Below are 12,733 nucleotides of genomic sequence, written 5' to 3' on the forward strand. Positions count from 1 at the left end.
AGGAACACTGCTGACCCTCTGCAATTTGCAAATTTGGATGTTTTCAATCTCAAGCCCCAGCACCCGCTTCCCCGTCACTGTGGGGGATTGTTAAGCGGTTCACAAGGTGGGCTTTGGTTTGTACAGTGGCCCCCGGAGTTTGTAGAGCACTCGTTCTGGAAAAATTTTTTTAAAAGGCTTCAAATGCAGCAGTGACCCCTGCTGTACAGAAAGTCTTGCTCCAGGGTTAAAAACGGCAGGACCTGGCCCCAGAATCCCAGGGCATCTCGTCTGTGTGGCTCTCCACTGGCCCCAGACACCTTCATGCTCATATGTGAAGGTGGCCTGATATATTCAACCAATGTTTACAAAATCAGAAAACAATATGTTATCATCCAAAGACAAAGTCCATCGGTGCAGGTATATACCAGAGTTTTTATGATTAATAAGAAGTGTGAATGTCCTCTCAGATCATGTATAGGTTATTCAGAGAAACATGAAAGCACAGAATCATGGTCTGAGGTTAGCATTTGTCATACATATTTCTTGAAGCCAATATTCTCTCTTAAATGGCCTATCTGTGCAATTTTAAAATTGGGCATCTTTCATCAGGCAACTACGTTAACCAAGAAAAATGGCAGAAGTGGCCTTTCCAGCAATTCACCTACTTAATGTTTGAAATTTTGTTTCAAAATACAGTAAGTTTTTCATTTATTTCACTTGCAGAGTCCTTTTCCTTAAAAAAAAAAAAAAAAATCCAGCTTTTGCAGTGTTAAAGTCCCAGGTGAGCTAGGCCTATTTCCCTTTCTGTTACTATGACAACGAAATTTTACCGCAGTCCCAAAGTCCCTTCAGAACTCTCACATCCATGCCTTGAATTAGAACTTTAAAGGAAAAGATATACATTTTCCTCAGGATTTACAAACAAAAATAAGTAGAAATCAACAATGCTTCCGAAAATTCTATTCTAAAGCAATGGTTGGTGAAATGTTCTCATTGCGACGTTCTGATTTTTATTTTTTGTTTAACAATCACACAAAAGAATTAGATAGCTCTCCAATTAAATGTATTTATCACTTTAAAAAACTGATGAGGAGACAAACAGTAAATGATAAAGGAGGAGAGAAGGGGAATTGGCTCTTCAGAGTATTTTCTGTGTTTGAGGCTCTTTTCCTCTGTTTGCTAGAAATATTTGGCCACATGCTCCCATGAATAAGGTTGAGTGTGAATTTGAAAGCAACAGCTAAATATTTTTTTCATGATTTTATAACATCTGCTTTTCACTTCTCTCTTTCAATCTTTTATAGGGTGGGTGGGAGGTTGGGCTTTGCTTCCTGTGCCCTGGAGGTGTTGGGGTCTTTATGGAAGAGACCTGCGGAAGGATAAGGCAGAGAAAATGTTGTGCGTGGCTGTCCGACCACAGTGTTCAAATTCACAACCTGCCGCTGCTTTCTGAATGGCAGTGGCATCTCTGCCCGGGTCATCAGAGTGCGTTAGAAAGGAGAATTGCTTTTATGTAAGTAAAGATTGATCAGAATTCAAACATTGTATTTCTTGAAGGGTAAACATCCCCTCCGTTTGTACACTCATAGCAGAGCCAGCCACGGACACTCACAATGCACGCAAATATTGCCTTCTCCCACTTGTGTGTGTTTCTGAACAATAGCCTCCGCTGCACCCTGCACTGGCCCTCAACCACTCCCAGCAGCAATTTACGACTTACATTTTTCCCCTACTAAACCCAAATGGAGTGCTTTTTCTCATTTAGTCCTTGATTTCTGGAAAGTTTTACCACAACTGGGCTCCTTGTAATGCGTTCTGTGTGTGTTAGACTAACCCCACTCCCCACTCCAAAACGTATCTGGTGAAAACATTAATGTTCATGAAGGCATTATTATATGAATGGTGTGGTAGGTGGAAAAGTGCAAAAGAGATAAATGTTTACATAAAATCAAATTGATTTAGGGAACCATGGAGCCTGCTGAAAGGCTTTATTCATTTTAAATTAGGACCCTTAACAGTGATTTGGATGGAAAACACCTAGTTTGACTCTTTGCTTGTCTGGGGGGCTGAGTTTGCAACCTACACAGCCCCGTGCACTCTGAGGACTTAACACTGGGTTCACGAAGGAGAAGGGGAGGTTAAGTGGGAGGAGGAAGAAGGAGGTAAGTGAGAGAAGACAGAAAGAGGCAGAAAGTTCTCTTGCATTATATAATATCTTCTAAAAGAAGGTGTTGCTACTTCTAAATGGCTTGCACCAGAAATTGCGGTCTGGATTTTTTAATATATGGATCTAAAAATTAATTAAAAGAAATTCTGGGGCTTACTGACATCTCCATTTTTTTTTTTCCTCTTCCTTTAACTGGTGTCTTCTGGTTCTCCACCCTTCACCCTCTCCATCCACCATGCTCAGGCTCTTGATACAAAACCTTCACTAATCATACCATCCATTTAGCCACGGGGTAACTTACAGGGAACAAATTCTCTCCAAATCCCCTGGGTCTAGATCCCTCCTGAAGCCAGAGCTGCCTGGAAAATGTCAGCACTCTCCACTAAGAAACGGGAAACCCAAATAAATTACGAAAGTCAGACCAAATGTGCCGATTATCAGGATGAAGTCTATTTCCACTTTCTCCAAACAATGTTGACAACGTAAATATCATAACCACGGAGCATGCTGCACACGACAAAGCTTCTGATCCCATTCTTTAAGAGTGAACACTAACAATCACAGATTTATCCTCGTGTTACGGATGAAGAGGATGGGAAAGAGGAGTCAACACGTCAACTCAGACCTTCAGATGGCAATCCGGTCCCTAGGTCGGTGGGGCAGGAGAATGTACCAGAGCATTCCTTTACTCCACAGTTCCACTGGGAATGCCCCAAGGGTTAGCCTTGACCTGTGGCTACCAACTGACCACAGGACCAAGTCACCTCACATTTATTCTTTTTTTTTTTTTTTTTTGAAACGGAGTCTTGCTCTGTCACCCAGGCTGGAGTGCAGTGGCCCGATCTCGGCTCACTGCAAGCTCCGCCTCCCGGGTTCACGCCATTCTCCTGCCTCAGCCTCTCCGAGTTGAATGGAATCTCTAGGGTTCTTTCTAACATTAATATTTTATGACTGCAAAGAAAAATGTACAGAGTTGAGAACCTTCCTTCCAAAAAGAGCTACAGTGGGGAAAGAAACCACTGAAAACAAGAGACCACGACTTATTGAAATCTGAGTGGGTGTGGCAGAGGTGGGAGTGAGGGTTTCTGAGAGGTAGGTCAAACCCATGAGATAAAACTGTGAAAAATAAATAAGTGGGGAAATAGGACATCCAGGGTGACGCCATGCCCAGAGTGGGCGGTGCCCTGAGGCTGATGGGCAGATTGTTGGGTGAGTTGCACTGTCCCTTTAGGACCCTTTCTCTCTGCTTCTGAGGCAGGGAGGGTACTTCGGAAATATCACAGATCAGAGCCACCTACGTAACCTTTAACCATCCTGCACGGTCCAGCAGCTGAAGGGTACAGGGGTCACGGAGTGGAGAGAAACACAGTTTGCTGAGTAGCCACTCTCTGCCCAATACACAATACTGTATTTCATTTTCACAACAACCCCATGGGTGACGAATCATCCTACGGCTGGGAAAAACGAAGGCCTCAAGAATTTAAGAAACTTGCCAAAGATCACAAGCTTGTAAGTGGTGAACACGAGGACTGGAGCCTGGATCTTTGTGGCAACAAGCTCCATGTGGCATTGCAGGTTTCCTGCACCAATGACACTGCGAAGATTGCTGCACAGACAGCTGGGTGAATATACTAGAAACCATCGCATTATACACTTTGGGTGCCCTTTGTAATATGTAAGTTATATCTCAATACACCTGTTATTAAAAAAAAACACTTCAAAATGGTCTAAAAATGGCACACACACACACATGTAACAGGAAGAATAAATCAGGAGAAAAAAAAAAGTGAAAGATTCTGGCTTCTTGAAGACACTGCAGTGTCCCAAGTTGAAATCGGTAGTCAAAGATAGACATATGGAAACATGGAACTAAATGCTTAATATTGAAAACTGCTGAATTCATTTATTTACTCATTTGATCAATATGTATTGTGCTCTGTATGCCAGAAAGTTCAGGCACAGTGGCAAGCAAAGTCCTTGGCCCCAAGGATCCCCCAACCAAACTATTCAAATATGTTTCTCCAGATTCTGAAATGAGTCTGGAGACCCCTGAATCTATTACTAAATACCCTCCTCTCCAATCTCTAGAATATTGGAATATCCTGTACTATTCAGGAATATAGTAAAAGTGTGTAGGTGGCTTCCACATGTCTTCCACCATCACACCCATCTCAAACTAGATGCACAAATACAGTGCAGAGTTAAGGTTCCATGGTGGGGACAGGAGGCTTGAAATCACAGGAAAGGTAACTACTTAATATTCTTGCCAGACTCTAGAATTCTCACCAATGGTCTATCACCAAACCCAGCACAATATTTCTCCAGGATTTATGAAAGAGGCCATTCGATTTACCTCCAAATTGGAATACAAGATCTAGTCCCTCCTTAAAATTTTTAATACAAAAAAAGTCCATAAGGCCAGGCGTGGTGGCTCACTCTTGTAATCCCAGGACTTTGGGAGGCTGAGGTGGGAGTATCATGAGATCAAGAGATCGAGACGATCCTGACAAACGTGGTGAAGCCCCGTCTCTACTAAAAATACAAAAATCAGCTGGGCGTGGTGGCATGCACCTGTAGTCCCAGCTACTCAGGAAGCTGAGGCAGGAGAATCGCTTGAACCTGGGAGGCGGAGGTTACAGTGAGCTGAGATCATGCCACTGTACTCCAGCCTGGTGATAAAGTGAGACCCCCTCAGAAAAAAACATAAATAAAAGGGAATTCACATAGAAGGAATGTGAACTTAGTAGTAGCTAACAGCTACTATTATACAGAGTCTCACTGTATACAAAATAATATGCAAAATGCCTTTCACTTTGAAAACTTAGTTCCTTACTCCCTTAAAAAAGAATCTAATTCTGCCTACCCTGGAAACAACTTCTGCTATGATAATGGCCACATTTTATACATTACAGAGATGAGAACACCCAAGACTCTCCAAAGACCAAGAGAGGGGATGCTGTATCTGGTTCTCTTTCTCTGCCATGATGGTCACATAATCAGGCTAGGTCACTAAAGGCTAAGTCAACCATACAGTTGATATGGCCTTACAAACCACATAGGGACTTAACCACGTGTGTTCATTGATTTTGCAGAAGACACTTTCTGTCTGAATTAGCTGGTAAACCTCCTTGTTTTTAGCCCAATAAATTAAAATACAATTGAGTTTCACTGTTTGTGCATGCCTCTGAAAAGGAGATAACCCATTTCCCTTAAAACACTCTCATACCATTTCTGAGAACTATGCAATACAGGGATAGGCTGGGTCATAGAATCACATTTGAAAGGAATGGGCAGTTGCCTCTCTTCTTCCAGGATCCTCTCCACAAGTTTACATCCTTTGGGGGATTAGGCAATTGAAGCTCTCACACCAGACTGAGAAGCCTACGGGGTGGCCACACCCATGAGTTCATTTTCCCACTCTGAGAACGGCCCTCATAGCAACTCACTCAGCTTTGTATGGTAGGAAAACTCGCGAGTGATTGCTTTCCACTTGAGACCAGAGAAAATCTCAACGATGGTGTTCCAGTTGTAATCTAGATCTTAACTGGAATATCTTCTTTGACCCCTCCAACAACAGAGAACATTCTTTCCTCCTTCAAGATCCCCCAGCAGAGTCTACACCCAGGCAGCCCTAAGGAAGGTGAAGGTTAGCAGTGCGACGCTGCCTTGGCCTGGAGATGAAGTGCCCTGGATACATCTATTGGTTGTTGAGGTGTCAGCCCAGGCTACAAAGGGCCCTGAAGCTTTTAAGATCTTGTGAAGACTCTGACTAAAGTCCACAAGAATGAAAAGACTCCAGGAGGTCAAGCTCCCAGTGGGCTCTTGTTACACCCTACAGTAACTTGGTGATGACGCATCTGAGAACACTTGGTTTAGTATTTGAGATCTGCTTGGCAAGATGATGGCTAGCACAAAAGCCCAAGAAGATTCATGGAAAGGAAAGATGACTTAATAGTTTTGACTTACTGGCTTCTTTAGGCTTAAACGAAATGACGTTTAAACTCATTTTTGTAAGCTGATGTTCTATCAAATCCATTTAAACAATCCCTCAAACTAAAAATAAACTCATGAACAGAAGAGGTATAGAATCTTTAATCTCCACAGACATTCCTAAGGCAGGGACTTATTACATTAAGGCTTGTTCACCCAGATTATTTCAATAAAAGGCCATTTCAGATCTGAAAAATTTAACTTTACAGAAATGTTTTAAGCAATAAATTTTCTTATTTCCAACTACACTCAACTTCTCAAATTCCTCTTGCCTAAAAGATTACGATGAAATAATAGTTATAATTAATAATAGCCTATATTCGTTAAGCTTATATTATTTGCCAGGTATGATTTCATGTAATCTTCTCAACTTTGGGAGGAGGAAAATTAACATCCCCACCTTACAGAGGAGATAAACAAGATTCAGAAAGGTTAAATGATTTGCCCAAGGTAAAACAGCTAGTAAGCATAAAAAATAAGAGTGGAAGTAGTCTGTCTGACTCTTAGCAAAATGCTGGTCTGGTGGGAGCTTGGCCAAGCTTTGGGAAAAAAAAAAAAAAAAAAAGGCTGAACATGTTGCCACGCGGCACTGTTTCACGGGACAACTGCCTTACTGATCCACATGGGGGATCCTGTCATTTTCTTCCTCTTCTGCTGGAATGAGAATGGAGTCCTTCATGTTGCAAAACAAAACAAGCAAACAAATAAAAATGTCTACTATTCTTATCAGGGAGTGCACTCTCTAGAAGTTCTGTGACTATTTTAGAGGACGCAAAGGAAAAGATAAATAAATCAGATATTCAGAAAACAAAACTCAAGAACCCAAATTGTCCAAAGATGGCATAGCCCAAATAGCTTCAGCCTTTTGAAAAAAAAAAAAAAAAAGATTACTCAAGTGCATGAGGAAGATTCAGGGCCATTTGTCCATCAAGACGATGGGAGGGAAAAAGCTGAAAATCGAACGTGGAACGAAAGAAGTTGAATTAAATCTTGGAAAACATTTTTTGGGAATCAAGTCACCAAGGCTAAATTTTGGAAGCATTTACCCAAGGGACAGAGCAGGATCTCCATGATGGAGATTTTTAAATAGACCAGCAAGTTAATGCCTTTGGTAGCAGATAATTTCAGTCCAATATGTGGCAGCTAATTGGGGTGTCCATAGCAAGCCCACGTGATTTCACAGCTTCTACAGTGGCAATGATGATCATTTAATTTTTACTGTAGAAATTAGGGACTTTCAGTAACAATTAAAGACCTTATGGCCAGGCGCAGTGGCTCACATCTGTAATCCTAGCACTTTGGGGGCTGAGGCAGGCTGATCACTTGAGATCAGGAGCTTGAGACCAGCCTAGTCAACATGGTAAAACCCAGTCTCTACTAAATATACAAAAATTAGCCAGGTGTGGTGGTGCACACCTGTAATCCTAGCAACTTGGGAGGCTGAGACACGAGAATCACTTGAGCCTGGGAGGCGGAAGTTGTAGTGAGCCAAGATCGTGCCACTGCACTCCAGCCTGGGCTACAGAGTGAGACTCTATCTCAAAAAAAAAAAAAAAAAAAACCCAAAAACAACAACAACAGAAAAACTCCTTTCAAGGCCAATAGTGAGGACTAGTTATTCATGCAAAGTGTTTGGGTAAATGCCTGGTACAAAGTAAGTCTGCTTCTTCACCATTTGCTACACATATGTATGATCCCTTCCCATGTATTGCCCCTTTCTCCCCCACCACATTTTAAAACAGCCCATTTTCCAAACAAAATTATTCCAGAAGGAGTTGTCACAAATTTAAATCTGGTCCTCTCTGCCCTGCTCATCTCTCCAGTATTAATATGTACTATACTGGAAGAACTTCCCTTAATTTTTAAGAGAGAGATAGTAAAAGAAAAAAAAAACCACACATGATGTAATTAATCCACTCTCACAGACCGTAGGGGAGAAAACGACAACGAAAACACAAAAAATGGTGGATGGGAGTCCTCATTCCTGTTTTCAGTAAACTCCGGCCAGCAAAAGAATTCAGAGCTACCCACACAATATGCTGGCTTCTGACTGGCAACAGGCCCCATCGAGTCACTTTCTATTCCATGCTCAAGTCCCTGGAAGTGGCATTTCAGTTTGGCAAGAGCTCCTTCATTACTCAACACACTGCCTTCTGAGTAGAATCTGCTGCATTCATTTAGACATCAGGAAGGAGCTACTTCCCCCACTACGTAAATCTGACTCCCTGACTCCATACCGATAGACTTCATTTCAAAGGAATTTCATGATTTCCTCTGAAGGGAACGTCTCCCATTGCCCAAGTGGCAAGCAGTTGACTGTAAACGGCCACTGAAGTGCAAAAACAAGGGGCCAATTTGATTCTCCACTTATTTCTGATTGGTAACTACAGTTTCTGAGGACCTGGGGTTAGATGTTGGGAGGTTTTTGTGTGTTTGTGGTTTTGGGTTTTTTCTGTTTTTCCCCCTTCTATATTCAGACGCATCTTCATTCTCCTGAATTCTATTCCTCAACACCATGAGGCTCACAGGGAAAAAAATCTCTAAGGAAAAGTCCTTGTTTTTGCACTCGGATAAAAATCTGACCCCATTAATGAAAATAATAATTGAACTCTTTGGGCTTGAATTGGAATGAAACCCACACTAAGAACATGTTTGTAATTCTAATTGTTCTCATAAAATGTCTTTGGAGGGCTCTTTGCAAAGCACAAGTTTCCATCTTTTCCTTTTTAATAAAAGAAACAACCCATGTCCTCTTCTTTGCCCTTATCCTTTCCTCTGTCTTCTCATCCAGAAAAGAAAAAAGAACTCAGCAAAACTGAATCATATTACGGACTTCCTTGAGAAAAAAATCTTTCCGTGAGACTTCAGAATCAGAATACAAATCTATTTCCCTTTCCAGTACCATGACTCTCTGGTGAAGGAGAGAAATGAAGTTATTAGTCAACCATCAGCTTAATGGGTCCTCACCGTCCCATTTCTTCAGCACCCCTTCGCCATCCTTCCTTCCCCATCCTTCCCCTCCCCCTCCCATTCTCTGCCCTCCTAGCAGAGCTCATCTATGCTAGGCTGAGCAGTGAACACCAATTACACCCAGAGCCCTTTGCTGCTGCCTGGTCCGCTGGTTTTACTGTTTTGCCAGATGGTTGAGGCCAATGTGTAAAACTCTCTACCCTACCATTAATTCATAACTCGGTAATAACTTTCCCACTACTCCAGGAAATTGAAATGGAGTGCAAATGTGGAGATTTGGAAAGGGAATCAAGGTTGGACAACTATTTCACACCTGCCAGAACAGATACCAGTGAGACAAAAAGATACCCCTATTTACCCAGGCTGGAGCATTACTTTCCCTGAACTAAGGCGGAATGACGCAACATGCAACGTTGGAGAAAGTGCCGGACAAAGTTCAGAGTGTGGGCTTCTCCTGGCATCATTTTTTCTCTGCAATTTTCAGCTTTCTACCTATCGTACCTATGGGTTCACTCTTCAGTGACCTTGAGATTGTGCATCTATGTAACATTATATTCTTAAGACAGATTCATAGATTAGCAGACATGAGTGCATTCTCTTGCTAAGACAGGACACCATCCAATGTTTGTTAGCATCATTAAACTAAAACTGACTTTTCACCTGCTCCCATACCATATGCAGCTGCAAATTTTTAAATTAAACTATGAAGCCATGCATAAATTTACATATATTACAGACTAGCCTCTCCATTTAACATGCAAATGTACTCCAATGTTTCAGAACACCTTCTGTCGCTAATTAATTTGCTGAATTATAATTAGACTAATCCTGCATAATTAATAAGCACAGATTTTTTTTTAATTTGTAAGCAGCTTGAGGAGATCATTCACTTCCTTCTATAAACTGCTAAGTAAGTGTTAAAAAAAATCTGGAAAGAACATGTGTGAAAGGTATGTTTGATGTCGCATACAAACTCAAACTAGCGTGGAAGATACAGAAGTCAGTATTGATAAAGGTACATATTTGAAGCCAACATTCAAACAATCAAAAAAAAATCATATCCAGAGGATGGGGACTAATTCTCCCTTTGTCTCCTTGTATATAATGTTTTATTCTTTGCCTTCTATCTGTCGGATCTTCCAAGATCACAGAGGCGGGAAAGGATTAAAGTAACCGTATGTTGTATTAGGAGAGATAATGATATTAACACTCTACTGTATATCAAAACACTCTGTGCATGCTAGGTGCTTATAAGCTCCTTTGATGGTATTTGGAATCATTTTCATTTTGGCTGCCAAAAACACCCGAGATCCATCTAGTGGAAACAATTAAGTTCCATTAGGACTGTATCCATTCGGTAATTATTACAATGAAGGGTCCCTCTTTAATGCTGGAGAGTGGAGTCTCAAAGAAAATTATGCATCTGTGCACTGAAAAATGTGAAAACTATAGAGTTTTCCAACCAAGGATCAAGCTTCATCTTGACTCCCAAAAATAAACCAGGATCAGGAGAGCTCAAGGTTTGGGTAGGTCACTTGTTAGAAAATTCAGAGCGGGGTGGGAATCTGGAAGGGCAAGGGAAGCTTAGTGGTCATGCAAGTTGAGGAAGACTCCAGAAAGAAAGTGGGAAATGCATGTTCTGGCAAGGAGAAGTTAGTCAACCTTCAAAGAGAGGAGAAATATAATTTTAGAGCAAATAGAGAGCTCCCTGGCCCTTCCACTCAGCTAACTTCAGTGGCCTTCACTATACTATCAGTGGCCAAAAGATTAAGTCAAAAAGATGAAGCCATTTGAAATGTGTCTAGCTTTCCATTAATTCAGTTTTTTTACAGCGAGGCTATAAATAGAAACTTCTGAAGAATGGAAACCATTTTCCCAGGCTCATTACTGTACTAAATACACCTTCTCAATACCAGGCAGCCAAAAAAAAAATTTTTTTTAAACAAAGCTACAAGATAAGCTAGCTTGGGAGTTGAGAAAGTTGAAAAGTACACCAGCACCTCGGAGGCTGTTGGCCAAAGCCGGGAGCAGATGCCAGGTGCACTGTTTCTGCTTCTTCCCTGAAAGACGGTGTGAGCTGCCTTCTCTTCTCCTTATCTGGAAGGAGAACCCGGGACAGCAACCTCCTGGGGCTATCTATTGCAACGACTAACTCAAGTGCAAAAAATATTTTGAAAGCACCTGGAAAAGGCTGTCACAGGTTTTCAGAGTTAAGCAATGTTACTACTTGGGTAGTTTGGAAACAGAACACTTTTGGAGAGTTTTTATATGCCAAACCATAGCTTTTGTATCAGTATCCATCTAAAGAGATTAAATGGTTCAGGAATTTTTTTTTTTAAGCCTCAAGGAAAAAGAGCTTTCTGTGTTTCTAGTAGTTTCTCGAAGGAACATGACAAAAGCTGAAATAATAAGACTAATAAGAGGCCAAAATTATTTTCTCTCAAAAGAATACACAAAGGGTCATGGAAATCTTTAATAATATCCTCACCTTTCAAGAAAAATCATTTGAAAGTATTATGCTTTTCTTTCAGATTCCTCATATCCCGTTTTGAGTGGTTATAATAGGAGGCCTGGTTTCTCTGTAGTCAGGAACATGTGCACGTCTGTTTTTATAAAGCAAGAAAGTGCTTAATGGTTAAACTCACAGGGTGAAATGGAGGCTTTCACCACTTCCTCCATAAAGCACTGGCCTGAGACTAGAGCAGAATTGAGAGTCAGAAAGAGCTAGGCAGGTCCTTCAAGCAAGTCCCACCTATTGACAGGCAAGAAGTTTTGCTGAAGATGGGTTTGGGGTTGTGTTTTGTTTGGCTATTTTCTTCAGCTTTGCCTACCAATTTCAAACTATGTACTAGTGAGAGCAGGTGGAGAGAAAGCGATTGTGACCCACGCAGAATTAGTTAGCTTTTGAGTAATTCCTAATCAGCTATGAGGGAGAAGGAAATTTGGTGGCATTTAAGCAATAAGGTGTAAATCAGTTAGTTAATGAAACTGCACTTTGGCTAATGGATTTTTTTTTTTCACCCAATATACACATTCCAGGAAATTTCTCTAATTTTATATTTTGGCGGGAGGATTTTCCTCCATTCACCTCACTTCTAGTTTATTCTTGTGATTCGGTCTCTCTGCCTCCTCCTTTCTCGCCTATCTTTGCTCTCTCCCAAGTTTCCAAATTCTGAATGATGTAGTATGCTTTTATTATGTGCTACCTAAAAGTTGGTTGGGGGGTGGGGGGTGGGGCAGTAAGTTGGGAAGAAGGGATGACTGAAATAGAGAAACCGAGATGGTAATTACAGCTAGGCTCGATTTCATCTTAAAACTATGGTGGCTTGCCTCCACTTCAGCCATGAAGATCCACATTTACAGTTCATATAACCTTTGTGCCAAAAAAAGGAAAAAAGACAGCACGTGTAGGCTAACAGGTAGCAGTTGGTACATATGGAATTATCATTGGCTATTAACACTGGATCAGGTATCATATTAGCCACTTTCAGATGCATTTGCCAAACCCACATAAAAATATAAAACCAGGTATTTCAATAATCTGTCATTCCCTAAGCAAAACAGATTTTCTTATATTACTCATAGTAGAGTCAGCCGACTTTCATTAGAATTTTTTTAACTTTT

At 41.2% G+C, this 12,733-nt stretch overlaps 1 protein-coding gene across 5 annotated transcripts in view; it reads right to left on the bottom strand.

The window, feature by feature from the left end:
* The window catches only part of EBF2 (EBF transcription factor 2), a 204,081-nt gene that overhangs the window by 66,392 nt on the left and 124,956 nt on the right, over positions 1-12,733 (bottom strand). The window lies entirely within an intron of this gene.

The sequence above is a fragment of the Nomascus leucogenys genome, chromosome 8 (genome assembly GCF_006542625.1).
Source record: "Nomascus leucogenys isolate Asia chromosome 8, Asia_NLE_v1, whole genome shotgun sequence".
NCBI classification, from domain to species: Eukaryota; Metazoa; Chordata; class Mammalia; order Primates; family Hylobatidae; genus Nomascus; species Nomascus leucogenys.